Source organism: Mobula hypostoma, chromosome 14, assembly GCF_963921235.1.
Source record: "Mobula hypostoma chromosome 14, sMobHyp1.1, whole genome shotgun sequence".
In the NCBI taxonomy this organism is placed as follows: Eukaryota; Metazoa; Chordata; class Chondrichthyes; order Myliobatiformes; family Myliobatidae; genus Mobula; species Mobula hypostoma.
Window position 1 is genome coordinate 71,625,432 of NC_086110.1, and position 16,732 is coordinate 71,642,163.

Here is a 16,732-nt window from a genome sequence, read left to right on the forward strand (position 1 = left end):
CAGAGGTGTTGAATATTCATCGGCTGGGGACCTGATGGTGGGAAAAAAAGAGGCGACAGTGCCGCGTAATCACAACGACAGGATTCAAGCCAAACCACTGACTTCATAACGGTGCCCGATTCCAACGCGGCTGATAAGAATAAGTGAATAAAGGTTTAACGTTTTGAAGTAACATTTCTACAGATGTATTGTGGAGAGCATTCTAATAGGCTGCATCACCGTCTGGTATGGGGGGTGCTACTGCACAGGATCGAAATTAGCTGTAAACTCAGTCAGCTCTGTCATGGGCATTAGCCTCCGTAGTATCCAGGACATCTTAAAGGAGCGATGCCTCATAAAAGCGGCATCCATCGTTAAAGACCCCCACCACCCAGGACATGTCCTGTTCTCACTGTTACCATCAGGAAGGAGGGGAAGAACCCTGAAGGCACGATTCAGGAACAGCTTCTTCCCCTCTGCTGTCTAATTTCTGAACGGATATTGGACCCATGAACGCAACCTCACCACTTTTTTATTTTTATCTTTGCACTACGTATTTAAATTAACTATTTAATGTACATATATGTACTGTAATTTACTTATTGTCTATTATTGTACATTGCATTGTACTGCTGCTGCAAAGACAACCAGTTTCACAACATATGCTGGTGATATTACACCTGATTCTGATAACTGTGGACCATAGAACAGTACAAGGCTGGACAGGCCTTTTAGCCCATAGTGCCAATGCTGTTGCCAATTTATACTAAATACTGATATTAGTTTATTATTATCACATATACCAAGATACATGGGGTTCCATAGTAGTGCAGCCATTCGTGTGACACTATTCCAACTTGGGACGTCGGAGTTCCAAGTTCAATTCCGGCATCCTCTGGAAGGAGTTTATATGCTCTCTAGGTGACTACGTGGGTGCTCCAATTTCCTCCCACAGTCCAAAGACGTACTGGTTAGAGGGTTAATTGGTCACTGTAAATTATCCTGTTACTAGACTAAGGTTAAACAGGTGGGTTGCTGGGCTGGAGGGTTCTATTCAGCAGTGTATCTCTAAATAAATAAATAGATAAACAGATAAGTAAATAAGTTCAGTGAAACAATTGTCCTGCAGGGAGTTTATAAATACAGTATCATTTTTTCATTACACAGTGCTTTGAGCTAGAATAGAAGTTCCTGCGTCATACTTTGTCAGTCTCTGTGTATAGCTTTTCTCTTTAAATTCTATTGGGATGAGGAAAATTCTGTTTTCCTGTAAATCAAAGTTCAGAAGTTCAAAGGAAATTTATTATCATATGTCACCATATACAACCCTGAGATTCACTTTCTTGCAGACATACTCAGTAAGTTAATAGAATTAATGAAAGACCACACCCAACAGGATGGTCAACAATCAGCGTGCAAAAGACAACAAACTGTGCCAATACTTAAAGAAGAAATAATAATATTAAATAAATAAGCAGTAAATATTGAGACCATGAGATGAAGAGTCCTTGAAAGTGAGTCTGCAGCTTGTGGAAGCCGTTCAGTGCTGGGGCGGTTGAAGTTGAGTGAGGTTATCACTGCTTCAAGATCTTGATGCCTGAGAGGTAAAAGCCTGCAAGAAAATGCATCTCAAGATAGTACGTGGTAACATTGTCAGACTTTGATAATAATTTCATTTTTGTTTATCATTCATACTCCTCTATTCCCCTCATAACCATGTAGGTATCAAAATCTCCATTAAACTGTCTGTTTCCACCACTACCACTCTTGGTAGTTCATCCCAGGCATTTACTACTCTCTGCATATTAAAAAAAAAACTTGCCCCTCACATCAATACACATACAATCAAAAAGACAAAAAAAAGCCATCCAGAATAATATCTGGACTCAAGGGTTAAATTGCAAGAAGATATATGAACCCTAGGGTTGAATCCCTGGAATTTTGGTCATTTGATTGAGTGCTGCCACAACAAAGTAGCAACCATCTTCAAGGACACACACTGTCTAGGCCATGCTATCTTCTCACACCTACTATCAGGCAGGAGGTATCACACCACCAAGTTCAGAAACCATTATTATCTTTCAACCACCAGCCTCCTGAACCAGTTGGGATCACTTCACTCACTGACTCCACAATCTATAGATTCACTGTCAAGGACTCTATAAGTCATGTGCTTTCATCCTGACTGTTGAAGGGTCTTGGCCTAAACATTAAATCTTTATTCCTTTCCATAGTTGCTGCTTGACATGCTGAGTTCCTTCAGCATCTTGTGTTATCCGTCTATCTGGAATAGAATTGAATAGCACTCTATTGTCTTTGCTCAAGACAATGAGATTGTGGTGCTATTCCAGTCTGTGCAAAACAAATGAATAATGCATTGGGTATGGTTTATTTTAGAAAATCCATATTTACATGCAACAAGTGACTTTGATCATCCATAACACTCAAAGGCCTTTCCAGTCCAGTTCACAATAACACCCATGTGGCCCATTAACTGAGTAACCAATACATCTTAGAAATGCAGGAGGAAAACAGAGCACTCGGAGGAAACCTACTCATTTATGAGGAGAACATACAAACTCCTTGCAGACAGTGGCAGGAAGTTAACCCTGGTTTCTGGAACTGTAAAAGCATTACGTTAAGAGCTACGCTGCTAAGCTGCCCCAGTATCTTAGAGCTATTTTCGCACATGATTCTCAGAGCAAAAATTCTCTTTCAGTACACAATGTGTTAACCAAAACCACATTCTAAAATAAGAGAGCCATTCTGGTGGAGAATAAGATCAAAGGTGAGTGGGATAAGTAGGTCACGATGAAAAAAAGAACCACACACAATTCGAAGGTCGTTGCATTGTGTAGACCAAGGAGATGTCAAGGGTCAGAGTTCGACGGCATAGAAATGGGAACAGAAAGATTTTGTGAAGTTTTGCCTGATTACCTTTGGGGGTTAGGGAGGCTTCATATTTTACTCTGGAGAGACTGAATAACACAGGTGAATTAGGGCACTTTGCGCCAAGGACGATGGAGGGCATTAAATATGCTTGGCCCTACTATATGTGTGGGAGCTGATCGACATGCAGAGGTTGCTTCATATATGGGTCTGGACACTCTCACTGACCACAGAGTACTTTTTATGGTGGCCTTGCGGTCTATTGATCTCACAGAGAGACCAAAAGCTGAGCTGAAAAACAGTGCCTTTTCAGAAAGGTTGAATTTCAGAAGGGTGTTCTTATTCCAGACAATTTTGTACATTTGACAGTTTATAATTAAAAAAGGTTTGACTGTAGAGTCCTTGTAACTGAGTCCATAGATTGTGTTCAATGATCAGTTTAGTACTGTGGTGAATGAGGATATCCTCACTGTTTCAGGAACCTGATGGTTGAAGGGTAATAACTGTTCCCAAACCTGGCTGTGTGGGACCTTTGGAAATGTCTGGTGGTTAGATAAAGATAAAGATTTGTCTTTTTGTCAGATGTACACTGAAATATTGAAACATACAGTGAAATGTGTCACTGAAACAAATACAGTCTGAGGATGTGCTGGGGCAGCCTGCAAGTGTCTCCAATGCTTCAGGCACCAGCATAACATGCCCACAAAGTACGTCTTTGCTTTGGAATATGGGAGGAAACTGGTGTCATGGTCCGGATTGGGGTCTCTTTAAATTTACTTTGTTTATGTTACGATCCGGACCGTTGACTCCCTGTTTCCCTTTGGTTCCCTGTTTTCCCGTATCTCTCGGCCTTGGTGATTGGAGGCAATTAACTCTCGGCTGAACCCTAGTGTATAGTCTCCAGCTTTCAGCTGTTTGGTGCGAGAGCGTCTGCAAAGTCACCAAAGGTATGGCGTGCCAATGTCATCTGGCCAGAGCCAGCCTAGTCTCCGCCCAAAGTGAGTGCCGGTAGTTCGCCTTTCCTCTCCGGAGAAACTTCGTCAAGTTACCTCGCCAAAGGAAGCCTGCAAAGTTTCCTCAACGAGGTGGGTCCGTCAGTTAACCCACCGGAGGGAATCAAGAAGCGCTGTCTACTGTTCCCGGGCCGAGTCGAGAGCTCGCCACTACCCGGCGGCATCCAAGTTCCGAGTCAAGTCTTGGCCCTGGCGGCATCCAAGTTCTGAGTCTAGTCCTGGCCCTGGCGGCATCCAAGTTCCGAGTCTAGTCCTGGCCCTGGCGGCATCCAAGTTCCGAGTCTAGTCCTGGCCCTGGCGGCATCCAAGTTCCGAGTCTAGTCCTTTCCCTGGTGGCACCCAAGTTCCGAGTCTAGTCCTGGCCCTGGCGGCATCCAAGTTCCAAGTCTAGTCCTGGTCCTTGCGGCATCCAAGTTCTGAGTCAAGTCCTGGCCCTGGCGGTCTGTGATTCCTGTCCTACCCCGCTGTCTGAATCCCTTCTCTGCCCCTCTCACCTCTAGCCCTCGTCTGCAGCCCTCGCCTGCACTTTGGTCTAGTTCTATCGCCGGAGCTAGATAGGTACTGTCTGATGTTCTTTCGTGTTGGTCTTGTCTTGTCCTCGCCTCCATGGGGCAAGTCAGGCCGTCTGCTGTTGCTCCGCGGGGGGTCATGTCTTGTCGTGTCTGGTCCTCGCCTCTGTAGGGTAAGCCAGGCCGTCTTGCCATTGCTCCACGGGGAGTCATGTCTTGTCTTGTCTTGTCCTTGCCTCCATGGGGTAAGTCAGGCCGTCTTGCCGTTGCCCCGCGGGGGGTCATGAGTCCCGGCCTTATGTCCTGTTCTCAAGGAGGGGTCCTGACTCTGTGTTCTGTGTATGTGTTCATGGTTCCATGTACCTGCTCTCCTGAGACCGAGGCTCTGTGTTCCCATGTTCCTCCTCTCCCTAGCCCATGCCATGTCCATGCCTGGTTCAGGGATCCGATTCCGAGTCCTAGCCCAGACCCTTAGTCCCAGCCTGGTCATAGTCCTGAGTCCTTGTTCAGTTCGCTATTCCTGTTTCTGCTTTGCTCTCCTGGTATCAATCAATAAACTCTACTTACTTAACCTCACAAGATGCGTCTCGCATTTGGGTCCACCCTTCCTCCCAATGCCCCCCCCCCCCCCACCGTGACAACTGGAGCATCTGGAGAAAACCCATGCAGGCACAAGAAGAACGTACAAACAGAATGCGGTGGAATTGAACCCAGCGGTCGCCAGCTGTAAAGTGTTACATTAACTGCTATACCACAATGCAGGCCTTTGTTCATTGCTGGCTGATCTCTGCCAATGAGTTTCTGGTTGTTCTGCGAGGAGTTACGGCAGCAGAACTTACCCCTTCCACTTGCCACAGTCTGACTGGGTGAGCAAACAATATGTCCTTTTTTTTTACTTCGAGATACAATGTGGAATAGGTCCTTCTGGTCCTTTGAGCCACACTGCCAGAAATCCCTGATTTGACCCCAGCCTAATTATGGAACAAGTTACATTGACCAATTAACCTACTAACCAGTATGTCTTTGGACCATCAGAGGAAACTGGTGCACCAGAAGGAAACTCACGTGCATATGAGCAAAAAGTACAAACTTTCTTGTAGACTATGCCGGGATTGAACTGCTAACTCTGGCGCCCCAAGCTGTAATATCGTTGGGTTAACCATCACACTTCTGTGGCATCCAATTATCATTACAGATAATTTAGACTATCATTTACTACCACCAATCATTGGAGGGGAACTTTGACATTTTACGTTTACACACAGGAAAGCTAGGAGCATAGCCTACAGTGTTTGGGATACACAGGGTCACAAAAGCCTGCAGAGGTCTGTAGGCTCTGCCAAATACGTCACAGGAACAACCCTCTCCACCACTGAGGACATTTTCAAAAAAGCTATTGCTCAAGAAGGTGGTATCCATCACTAAGGACCCTCACCTTCCAGGACATGCCCTCTTCTCATTACTACAGGAGCCTGAACACCCACACTCAATGACTCAGGAGCAGTTTCTTCCCCTCTGCCATCAGATTTCTGAATGGACATTGAACCCATGAACAATACCTTATTATTCCTCTTTTGCACTATTTTTTAATTGCAACTTATATTCATTTTTCATGTCTTGCACTGTATTGCTGCCTCAAAGCAACAAATTTCATGATAATTCCGAAAGACTGCGAGCATTGAGTCTATCCTACAGACGGTACGCATTCACCCTCTCTCTGCCTCACATGATTCCATACACCTCTTACGACTCCACTTGGAAGGAGCTGAGGCAACATTCTCTCACTGCCACCGGATGGCTCCAGAGAAGTAACTTGTAAGCAGCCTGCAAATTGTGAAACATATACTGAGTGGCCACTTTATTCGGTACACCTGTACAGCGTAGCATCCAGGACATCTTCAAGGAATGACGTCTTAAAAATGCTGCATGCATCATTAAGGACCACCATCACCCAAAACATACCCACTTCTCATTGCTGCTGTCACAGAGAACATACAATAGTCTGGAGGCACACACTCAGAAATTCAGGAGCAATGTCTTGCTCTCTGCCATCAGATTTGTGAATGGAAATTAAATCCATCAACACTGCCTCACTATTTTTTTGCACTACTTATTCAATTTAACTATTTTATATATACTGTAGTTGCTGGAATTAGTTACTGTAGTTCAGTTTTTATTATGTATTGTAATCTACCGCTGCAGCAAAAACCAGCAAATTTCATGACATATGTCGATGACGTTAAACCTGATTTTGATTCCATTCATTAATGAAAATATCTAATCAGCAACTCAATGCATAAAAGCATGCAGACATGGTTAAGACGTTCAGCTGTTGCTCAGACCAAGCATAAGAATGGGGAGGAAATGTGATCAAAGCGACTTCCACCGTGTAATGATTTTTGGTGCCAGATGGGGTTGTTTGATTATCCCCGGATCTCCTGCTGTTCTTCTGGGATTTGCACACACAACAGTCTCTAGAGTTTATGAGAATGGTGCAAAAAACAAAACAAAACAAAAAATCATTCAGTGAGCAGCCGTTCTGTAGGCAAAAATATTTCTGATAAGATGGCCATGCGTGTGCAGGCAGTAGCCTTTCGGACGCCAACCAAAGGTGCTTTTTCCTTTGTTAAAAATGTTTTTTTACAATTGCAAGATAATCCTGCTCCAAGAACACTAGGTACTGTAGGGTTACTCCATCAGTGTGCTGCTCGTAGATCAGAGCAGCTGGACTGGTGTCGGTGGCGGAGCTGGCCAAGGTGTCGAAGAGGCCGGCCGGAGTATTGGTGAAGGTCAGGGTGTCAGAGGAGGTCACCACGATGTCGGAGGAGCCGGTCTGGGTTCGGAGGAGCTGACCTAGGTGCAGACCGTGCTGTGTCTGATACCTGAAAGCATTGGAGTTAGCATGTGAAGGTGGCATGCAGCTTAACTGTGAGAATTGTTTCGGACATTTCACTTGCAATCTCAAGACTCTTGTTGGATAGTGATAATGTAAGCTGCCGTAGGCTTGTCTGTTGGTACAACAGTCAATATTAAAGCTGTGTCACCTCGGTTGCAGTGACGACTAGGCCTCAAGCTGTGGGCTTGCCTGCTGCTGCAGGCCACGTGAGGAAAAGCTGGTGGCGGTGCAGCATGGCATCCACGCTCAGCAAGGGGCTAGCCTCTCCCATTGGTGCTGCTCACCCATGTTCGAGTGGTGGAATAACAGGCTGGATTGCATGCGTCTGTGCACTGCCAGGAGAGACTGTATCATCAATTGCGGGACATGTCTCTGCAGGTCTTATCTACATTTTTTTTTCACTATTCTGAGCAAAGTTTTACACCTTTTGCCACAGAAGAACTTGGCAAAAGTTTGGGTGGGACTACACCCAGAAGTCATGGGTTAAGTGTGAAAGGTGAAATGTTTAAGAGGAACACGAGGGGACACTTCTTCACTGAGAGGGTGGTGAGAGTGCGGAATGAGCTGCCAGCGCAAGTGGTGGTTGCGATTTTGATTTCAATGTCCTAGAGAGGTTGGATAGGTACATGGATGGTAAGGATATGGAGGGCTACGGTTCTGGTGCCTGCCAATGAGACTAGAAAGATTCAATGTTTGGGCACGGACTGGATGGGCCAAAGGGTCCGTTTCTGTGCTGCAGTTTTCTATGACTGTATAGCCACTGAGTGTATATTATAGTTTTTAGTGTGCTGGCATCAGAAGAGCACTTTGAGCAGTGCCCAGACCTGTGAGGCACGCTGAGAAAGCAAGAATGCCAGATCTGAATATATGATTTTGGAAAGAAGACAAATTAAAGTCAGGACTTTGTTCTTGCAGCTGAGTGAACTGAGAGTGACTAATGGGTTGTTGATAATTGCACCTCATGATACTGCGCACAGAATTGCCACTGCAGGCTGCATTTTAAACCGGAGTCTCATGAGCAACAACCCTTTCAAGGAGGGCACCTAACCATCCACTGATTTCCAAAAATAAATCTTGACTTTAGTAATAGCATTATGACTTGGACTTCCCTTAAATTATTTTGCCTGACACCTTTTTTTTTTGCAAAGGGAGAGTCAAAAAAAGAAAGGAAAATGTCTAACCTAGAAAACCTAATGGAAATTTATATTGAAGTTGGCCTTGCTTTCAGTAACACCAGAGATTCTGCAGATGCTGGAAATGCAGAGCAGCACGTGACATGCAAAACGCTGGAAGAACTCAGCAGGTCAGGCAGCATGTGCGGAAGTGAAGAAATAGTTGATATTTGGAGCCGAGTCCCTTCTTCAGGACTGGAAAGGAAGGGGGAAGATAGCAGATTAAAAAAGTGGGGGCGAATGGAAGGAGGATTAGCTGGAAGGTGATAGGTGAAGCCAGATGGTTGGAAAAGATAAAGGGCTGGAGAAGAAGGAATCTGATGGGAGAGTGAAGTGGACCATAGGAGAAAGGAAAGAAGTAAGAGCACCAGAGTAAAGTGATAGACAGGTGAGAAGTGATAAGAGGCCAGAGTTGGGAATGGAGAAGGGAGAGGAGTTCTTTCATTAATGCTCGATATTAGGCAGCAGGGCTTTCCTGTAATACTATGGGCTCATAGTTTGTTAAGCAGCCTCATGAGTGGCACCTTATCAAAGGCCTTATGACAATCCAGGTACACAACATCAATCAATTCTCCTTTCTTTATCCTGCTTGTTATGTCTTCAAAGAATTCCAACAGATTTGTCAGGCAAGATTTCCCGCTGAGGAAACCAAATTGACTACGGCCTATTTTATCATGTACTTCCATGTACCCTGAGATCTTATCCTTAAGAATCTACTCCAACATCTTCCCAGCCACTGAGGTCAGACGAACTGGTCTATAGTTTCCTCTCTTCTGCCTCTCTCCCTTCTCAAAGAGTGGAGAGACATTTGCAATTTCCCAGTCTCCCAGAACCATTCTAGAATCTAGTGATCCTTGAAAGGTCAATACTACTGCCTCCACGATCTCTTCAGCCACCTCATTCAGAACTCTGGGGTGTACACCATCTGGTCCAGGTGACTTTCAGCTTCCCAAGAACCTTCTCCCTAGTTATAGTAACTTCACACACTTCATTACCCCGACACCAGGAGCTTTCACCATACTGCTCATGCCTTCCACAGTGAAATTTGTTTTATTTTTGCAGCAGTACCATGTATTACATAGAACTAGTACAGTACTGTGCAGAAGTCTTAGGCGCCCTCGGATATATATGCCTAGATTCTTGCATAGTACTGTAAACCAAAGTCTACAAGATGTTGTTTTGTTGTGACAATGAACACTGTTCAATCAGCAGCTGTAGTAGACAGTGACACACAGATGCTGGATGATCCCAGCGGATCAAGCAGCATAAATGGTGGGAAATGAATCAAAGTTTGAATCAGGTTTATTATCACTGACATAAGTCATGACATTGGTTTATTTTGGGGCAGCAGTACAATGTAAGACATAAAAAAGTTATAAGTAGTGGAAAAGAGGAATACTGAGGTAGACCATTCAGATTCGTTGTCTAGTTCCCACCACATATACAGCTTAGCCCGTAGAGTTTCCAGAATCTTGTGTCTTGCTCCAGATTCCAGTATCCACCGCCACTTGTGTTTCTCCCTCTAATAGACAGATCGACCGGCCATTGTGCCATTACTGTGGCAAAGTTTGTGGATGATACAAAGATAGGTGGAGGGGTAGGTCGTGCTGAGGAAGCAATGCAATTGCAGCAGGACTTAGATAAATTGGAAAAAAATAGGCAAAAAATTGCAGATGGAATACAGTGTTGGGAAATGTATGATAATACACTTTTGTAAAAAGAACATTACCTATGTGAGGAGAAGTTTCAAACAGCAGAGACGCAGAGGGACTTAGGAGTCCCTGTGCAAGACTCCTAGAAGGGTAATTTATAGGTGGAATCTGAGGTAAAGACGGCAAATGCAATGTTGGCATTTATTTCAAGAGGAATAGAATATACAAAGCAAGGAGATAATGCTGAGGCAAGACAGTCTGCACTTGGAGTATTGACAACAGTTTTGTGCCACATATCTCAGAAAGGAAGTGCTGTCATTGGAGAGAGTCCAGAGGAGGTTTATGAGGCTGATCCTGGAAATGAAGGGTTTAGCGTGTGGAGCGTTTGGCAGCTTTGGGCCTGTACTAACTGGAATTTAAAAGAATGGGGGCGGGAACCTCATTGAAACCTACCGAATGCTGAAAGGACTAGATAGGGTGGATGTCGAGAGGATGTTTCCTGTGGTGGGGGTACCCAGAACTAGAGTCCACAGACTCAAAATTGAGGGGTGACCTTTTAGAACATACGTAAGGAGGAATTATTTTAGCCAGAGAGTAGTGAATCTGTGGAATGCTCTGCCACAGACTGCACTGGAGGCCAAGTCCATGGGTATATTTAAAGCAGAATTTGATCACTTTCTGATCGGTCAGAGCATCAAAGGATATGGCGAGAAGACAGGTATATGGGATTGAGTGGGATCCAAGATCAGGTCATGATGGAATGGCAGAGTAGACACGATGGGCTGAATGGCCTAATTCTGCTCTTATGCCTAATGGTCTTATGTTACTGTTCTTGTGAGCCATAGGTGCCTGTCACCTTTTAAATAATCTGTATGCCTCAACTGCAGTTCAAAATAACATCACTGGCTTTAAAATACCTTTGTTTAAGAGGAAAAGATCCTGTATTTACTCAGCACTATTTTCTTCAGGACAAAACAATTGCTTGGCTATATACAAGTTGGCTTTTCAGTCCTCAGGACATCTGAATGATCAACTCCACTGTAAATCGTGTTAGTGACCAATATTACCACAGAACACTAACAACGTTGTTCCCTAATTTTCATCATTGACATACCAGGATTTGTGAATACATCTGGGGACAGGAATCACCGTGCACACATACACATACTCACACACACCCACGCACATGCACAAACACACACACATTAACATACACACACACATATACACACATACTCAGAAATGCAGTCACACACACACACACAAAACTCACACATAGATTACATGCACTACATGTATTACATCCATGAATATTGTACAGGGATTTCACAGATTCGTGCACACATAAGGCATATTATATGCGTACATATAACAGATTGAATGCATGCATCTACATATATCTACAAATTAAACACATTATATCTCTTGCACAGAGTGCACATAAATACCGGGTGCTCCAGTTTCTTCCCACAGTCTGAAGATGTACCAATTGATAGATTAATTGATCATTGTAAATTGCCGTGTGATTAGGTTTGGCTAAGTCAGGAGACTGCTAGGTAGCTCAGCTTGAAGGGCTGGAAGGGTCTGTTCCTTGCTGACTTCCTAAATATATAAATACATGTAGTTAAATGAATAAACATGGATGCATAGCTCAACATGTATAAATTACCCGAAATGTGCAAATAAACAAACTGACACAACCTCCATGCTGCTTTAATAGACGGATATTTGTTACAAAGCAATCGCAGCTTGTCAGCCTGCTGTTTACAGTTGGTCATGAGGTTAGTATTCAGACAAAGCCGGTGTTGGCCTGGCTTACTCAACCAGAGAACGCAAAAGGAAAATGACCTCAGGCACTTGTCTGCAGTCTCTGGTGGTTGATTAGTATCAGCATTGGCAGAAGCCTCAGCAAGGATTAAGTGCCCAAAGTAAGGATGGAGATGTTAATGACTGATGCTGGTCTGGGAAAAGAAACAGAAAGAAACCTATTTTCAAAAGGCTTTTGATAAGATGCCAAGCAGTAGGCATATTACCGACCCTGCAGAATCAGGAAAATGGGAATTGGATTGAAAGGCAAGCTACAAAACAAAACTAAGGGGGCAGACTCATCACAGGCACAACCCTCCCCACGAGCACAAGAGACGGAGTCTTAAGAAGGTAACATCATTACCACCCATACACACTCACAGACACGTTCACACTCACCAACATACACACACACACTCAGATGCACACATATACTAACATGCGCGCGCGCACACACACACACACACACACACACACACACACGCGCGCATATACACATACACAGACTCAAACTCACACACACATGGAACTCACACATTTATTATATCACATGCATAACACCCATGCGTATTACACATGGATTTCACAAGGATGTACTACGTCCGTCATTTGGGACATGCCCTCTTCTCACTACTACCACTGGTGAGGAGGTATACGAGCCTGAAGACCAACAGTACTGGCAAACATGATCCTGATTCTGAAAGTTACAGTAATAAAAGAAAGATTGAACAGAGTCACGATAGACAGGTCAGGACTAACTTAACCCCCTATGAGGGGTATAGATAGGGAAAATGCAAGATGGTTCTTTCTACTGAGATTGGGACTAGTGCAAAGGTGAATGGTGAGAACTTTAAGGGGCACATGAGGGAGAATTTCTTCACTCAGAAGGTGGTAATAGTGTGGGATGAACCACTAGCTGAAGTGATGAATTTGGGTTTGGTAACAGACTTTAAGAGAAATTTGGATGGAAACATGAATGGAGGGATATGGTCCTGGTGTAGGTTGATGGGACAAGGCAAAATAAATAGTTCAGAATGGACTAGATGGGTCAAAGGGACTGTTTCTGTGATGTTTCTGTTTCTATGATGGTAATAAAAATATGATTTCTTTTGGTACGGAATTGGGAATGAAATTTCTTTATTGTTTGCAAGCATTACATGAGTAATTTCATTTTGAATAGCCCTACTTGGCCAATGTTGTATCACTAGTACAGTACTAGTAATCTACTTCTGCATTAATTAAAATGCAAATGGTGCCAATTTAAGATAATCACCAATAAACCTCACAGTAAAACTTATTGGAATTTAGAATGAGGGGGGATTTCATTGAAACATAAGAATATTGAAAGACCTAGATAAGGTGAGTGTGGAGAGGATGTTTCCAACATTGAGAGAACGTAGGATCAGAGGACACAGCCTCAGAATTTATGATTGTCCCCTTAGAACGGAGATGAGAAGGAATCTCTTTAGCCAGTGGTTGGTGAATTTGGAATCTGTGGAAGCCAAGTCATTGTGTATATTAATGTGAAGTTTGATAGGTTCTTAGCAAGAGTATGTGAGAATAGGGTGGTAGGGCAGTTACACTGGTGAGATTGCTTTGAGATTGCTCTGAGAGCTGGCATAAAGTGGATGGGTTGAATGCTGTGAGATAAATCTCATCACTTATATAAAGATGGTCCATCTATAATTTTCTCTATTCTGGTTAGCTGATGTGGTGTCACTATATGCAGGTTGTTTAGTGACTTAGAAATAAGTTATTCAGACAGCAAACTGCTGTCATCTGGTTAACACAGTCTGGGATAGTGGAGGAAGTGAATGGACATAGAACATAGAACAGTACAGCACATTTCAAGCCCTTTGGCCCATGATGTTGTGCCAACCCTTTAACCTATTCCAAAATAAATCTAACCCTTCCCTCTGACATAGCCCTCCATTTGTCTTTCATCCATGTGCCTATCTAAGAGTGTCTTAACTGTTCTTCATGTATCTGCCTCCACCACCAGCCCTGGCAACGTGTTCCACCACTCTCTGTGTAAAAAAGCCTTACCCTGACATCTCTCCATCACCTTAAAATTAAGCCCACTCATATTAGGTGTTTCCGAGCAGCACAGACAAAATACAGGAGGAGCTCAACAGGTCAGGCAGCATCTATGGAGAGGAATCTCAACAGGAATAAACAGTTGATATTTTGGGCCATGACTCGTCATCAGGGCCTATTGCTGCCTGACCTTCTGAGTTCCTATAGCATCATGTGCATGTTACTCTGGATTTCCAGCGTCTGCAAAACCACTTAGGCATTCCTGTCCTGGGATAAAGCCTCCAGCATCCATGGATGCATCTGAACTTTCAAGTAATCGAAACAGATTAAGATAAAAGAGGGGTTTCTAGGGTTAACTAGGCAGGAACAGCAACTCACAGGCCTCCTTCTGTGCCCTGTGATTTCATACGTTAGATAAGCAATTATAATGGATTAAGGGAGAGGTAGGTGTAATACGATTTCACCGTGTAACTCCGAAGCTCACACCAGCATAAACACAATGGAAGAAATGACCCTGCTACACTGCTACACGTTCTTTGCTTGAATGAATGAGACTTTATGACAATCTCATCAATTCACACTGCCTGACTGCAATTGGGTTCAGGTCCCCAAAGAACTCTCCAAAGAAAATCTACACTTGCTGCAAAAATGTTCCCAGACAAAAAACCATGTTGCCTCGTTTTGATCTTTGATCTGCATGGAATTTACTGCACTGAGCTCACTTAACAAAATGATGAGCGAAGGGAGATGATGAAGATGAGGTTCCCTCTTTGTTTCTCCTTCCAGTCCCTCCTGCTGTTGATTAAGAACATGTGGTTTAAGAACATAAAATCTTATTATTCAAGAATCTTATCAACGTTTGCTTTAAATATCCACAAAATCTTGGCCTCCATTGTTCTCTGTGGCAATGGATTCCACAGATTCACCACCCTCAGGCAAAAGAAATTCCTCCTTGTGTCCATCGTTCATTCCCCTCCATAGATGCCGTCTGACCTGCTGAGTTCCTCCAGCATTTTGTGTTTGTTGCTTGTACTTCCAGCATCTGCAGAATCTCTTGAGTTTACGAAATTCCTCCTCATCCCCGTTCTAAAGAGAAACCTTCAACTCTGAGCTGTGTCCTTTGGTCCTAGACTCTCCCTCTAATCGAAACATTCTCTTCATGCCCACTCTATCTAGATTTTTCAATAGTCAATAAGAAGGCCTGGTAAGTTGAACCAGGCTTATTGATGGCCTGCCAATGCTATACATCCATTGCTTTATCTTCATGTTGTAGTGATGTAAAGCTTTGGTACTTCAGTGAGGAAAGGTGAGCTATTTAGCAGCACTGACTACTAAACTGCTAAGACTTCAGTTAAAGGCCAGAAGACCATAAGATAAAGGAGCAGAATTAGGCCATTAGGCCCACTGTGTCTGCTCTACTATGTCATCATGGCTGATCTATTTCCCCTCTCTGCCTTCTCCCTGACTCCCATCATGCCCCGACTAATCAAGATCCTATTAATCTCTGCCTTAAATATACCCAATGATTTGGCCTCCACAGCTGTCTGTGGCAATGAATTCCACAGATTCACTACTCTCTGGCTAAAGAAATTCCTCCTCATCTCCACTACAAATGGCCTAATTCTACTCCTATATCTTATGATCTTAAGGTTTGGGGTGATATAAGTGAAGCACAGGCAAATGGAACTAGTGGAGATGGGCCCACGCTAGATGATCCAGATGGGATGAAGGGCCTATTTCCACACTATATGACTCTATGACTCTAACTTTTTTTCAGAATGGGTGGTTTTAAACTTGGTCGCATTGCCACAGGGACTGGTTTTGGAAACCAGGATAGATGTGGATAAGGACCAGTTTGGGAAGCACCTAGAAAATAGATGAAAAGGTGAAATTGTTATGAGGAGGCTGATGTAAAGCATAAATGCTATGGAAAATGGGTTGATTACACAGTCTTCTAAGCCATAATAGGAGGGATTGTCCACCTCACCAATGTTAGCTCTCTTTACAGGGAGTAGAACTTTGATAGCACATTGAACAGAGCTTCTTCAGGCAGAATATCTTATTTATTTGTTCGTTAGTTTATTTGGGATACAGTGCACTTCAAGCCACGCACCCCAGTAATCACCTGATATAACCCTATCCTAATCACTGTACAATTTACTATGTCCAATTAGCATACCAACCGGTCCATCTTTGGACTGCGGGAGAAAACCAGAGTATCCGGAGGAAATCCACATGGGTACTAGAACAACATACAAGCTCCTAACAGGCAGTGGTGGGAAACAAACCCAGGTCGCCCGTACGGTAAAGTGTAATGCTAACAACTACCCTACAGTGCAGTGATTAGCCCTACGGATAATCTTGAGGAATGTTGTTGTTGAAATGTCAATGGAAGACTATTCTGTATACAGTGAATATGCACTCAGTGGTCAATTTATGAGATACAGGAGTGGAATCCGGTGTGGACATTTACTACTGTAAGCCATCCACTTGAAGGTTTGATGCTTTGTGTGTCCAGAGACGCCATTCTGCACACCACCATACTAACACCTGTTTACTTGAGTTACTCTCACCTTGAGCTAGTTCGGCTATTCTCCTCTAACTTCTCACATTAACAGGGCGACCTGGGTTTTCACCCACAGCTCTGCTGCTCACTGGATGTCTGTTCATTTTTTTTGCACCATTCTCCGTAAACTCTGTAAACTGCTGTGCATGAAAATCCCAGGTGATCAGCAGTTTCTGAGATACTCAAACCACTCCACCTGGCAGCAACAATCAT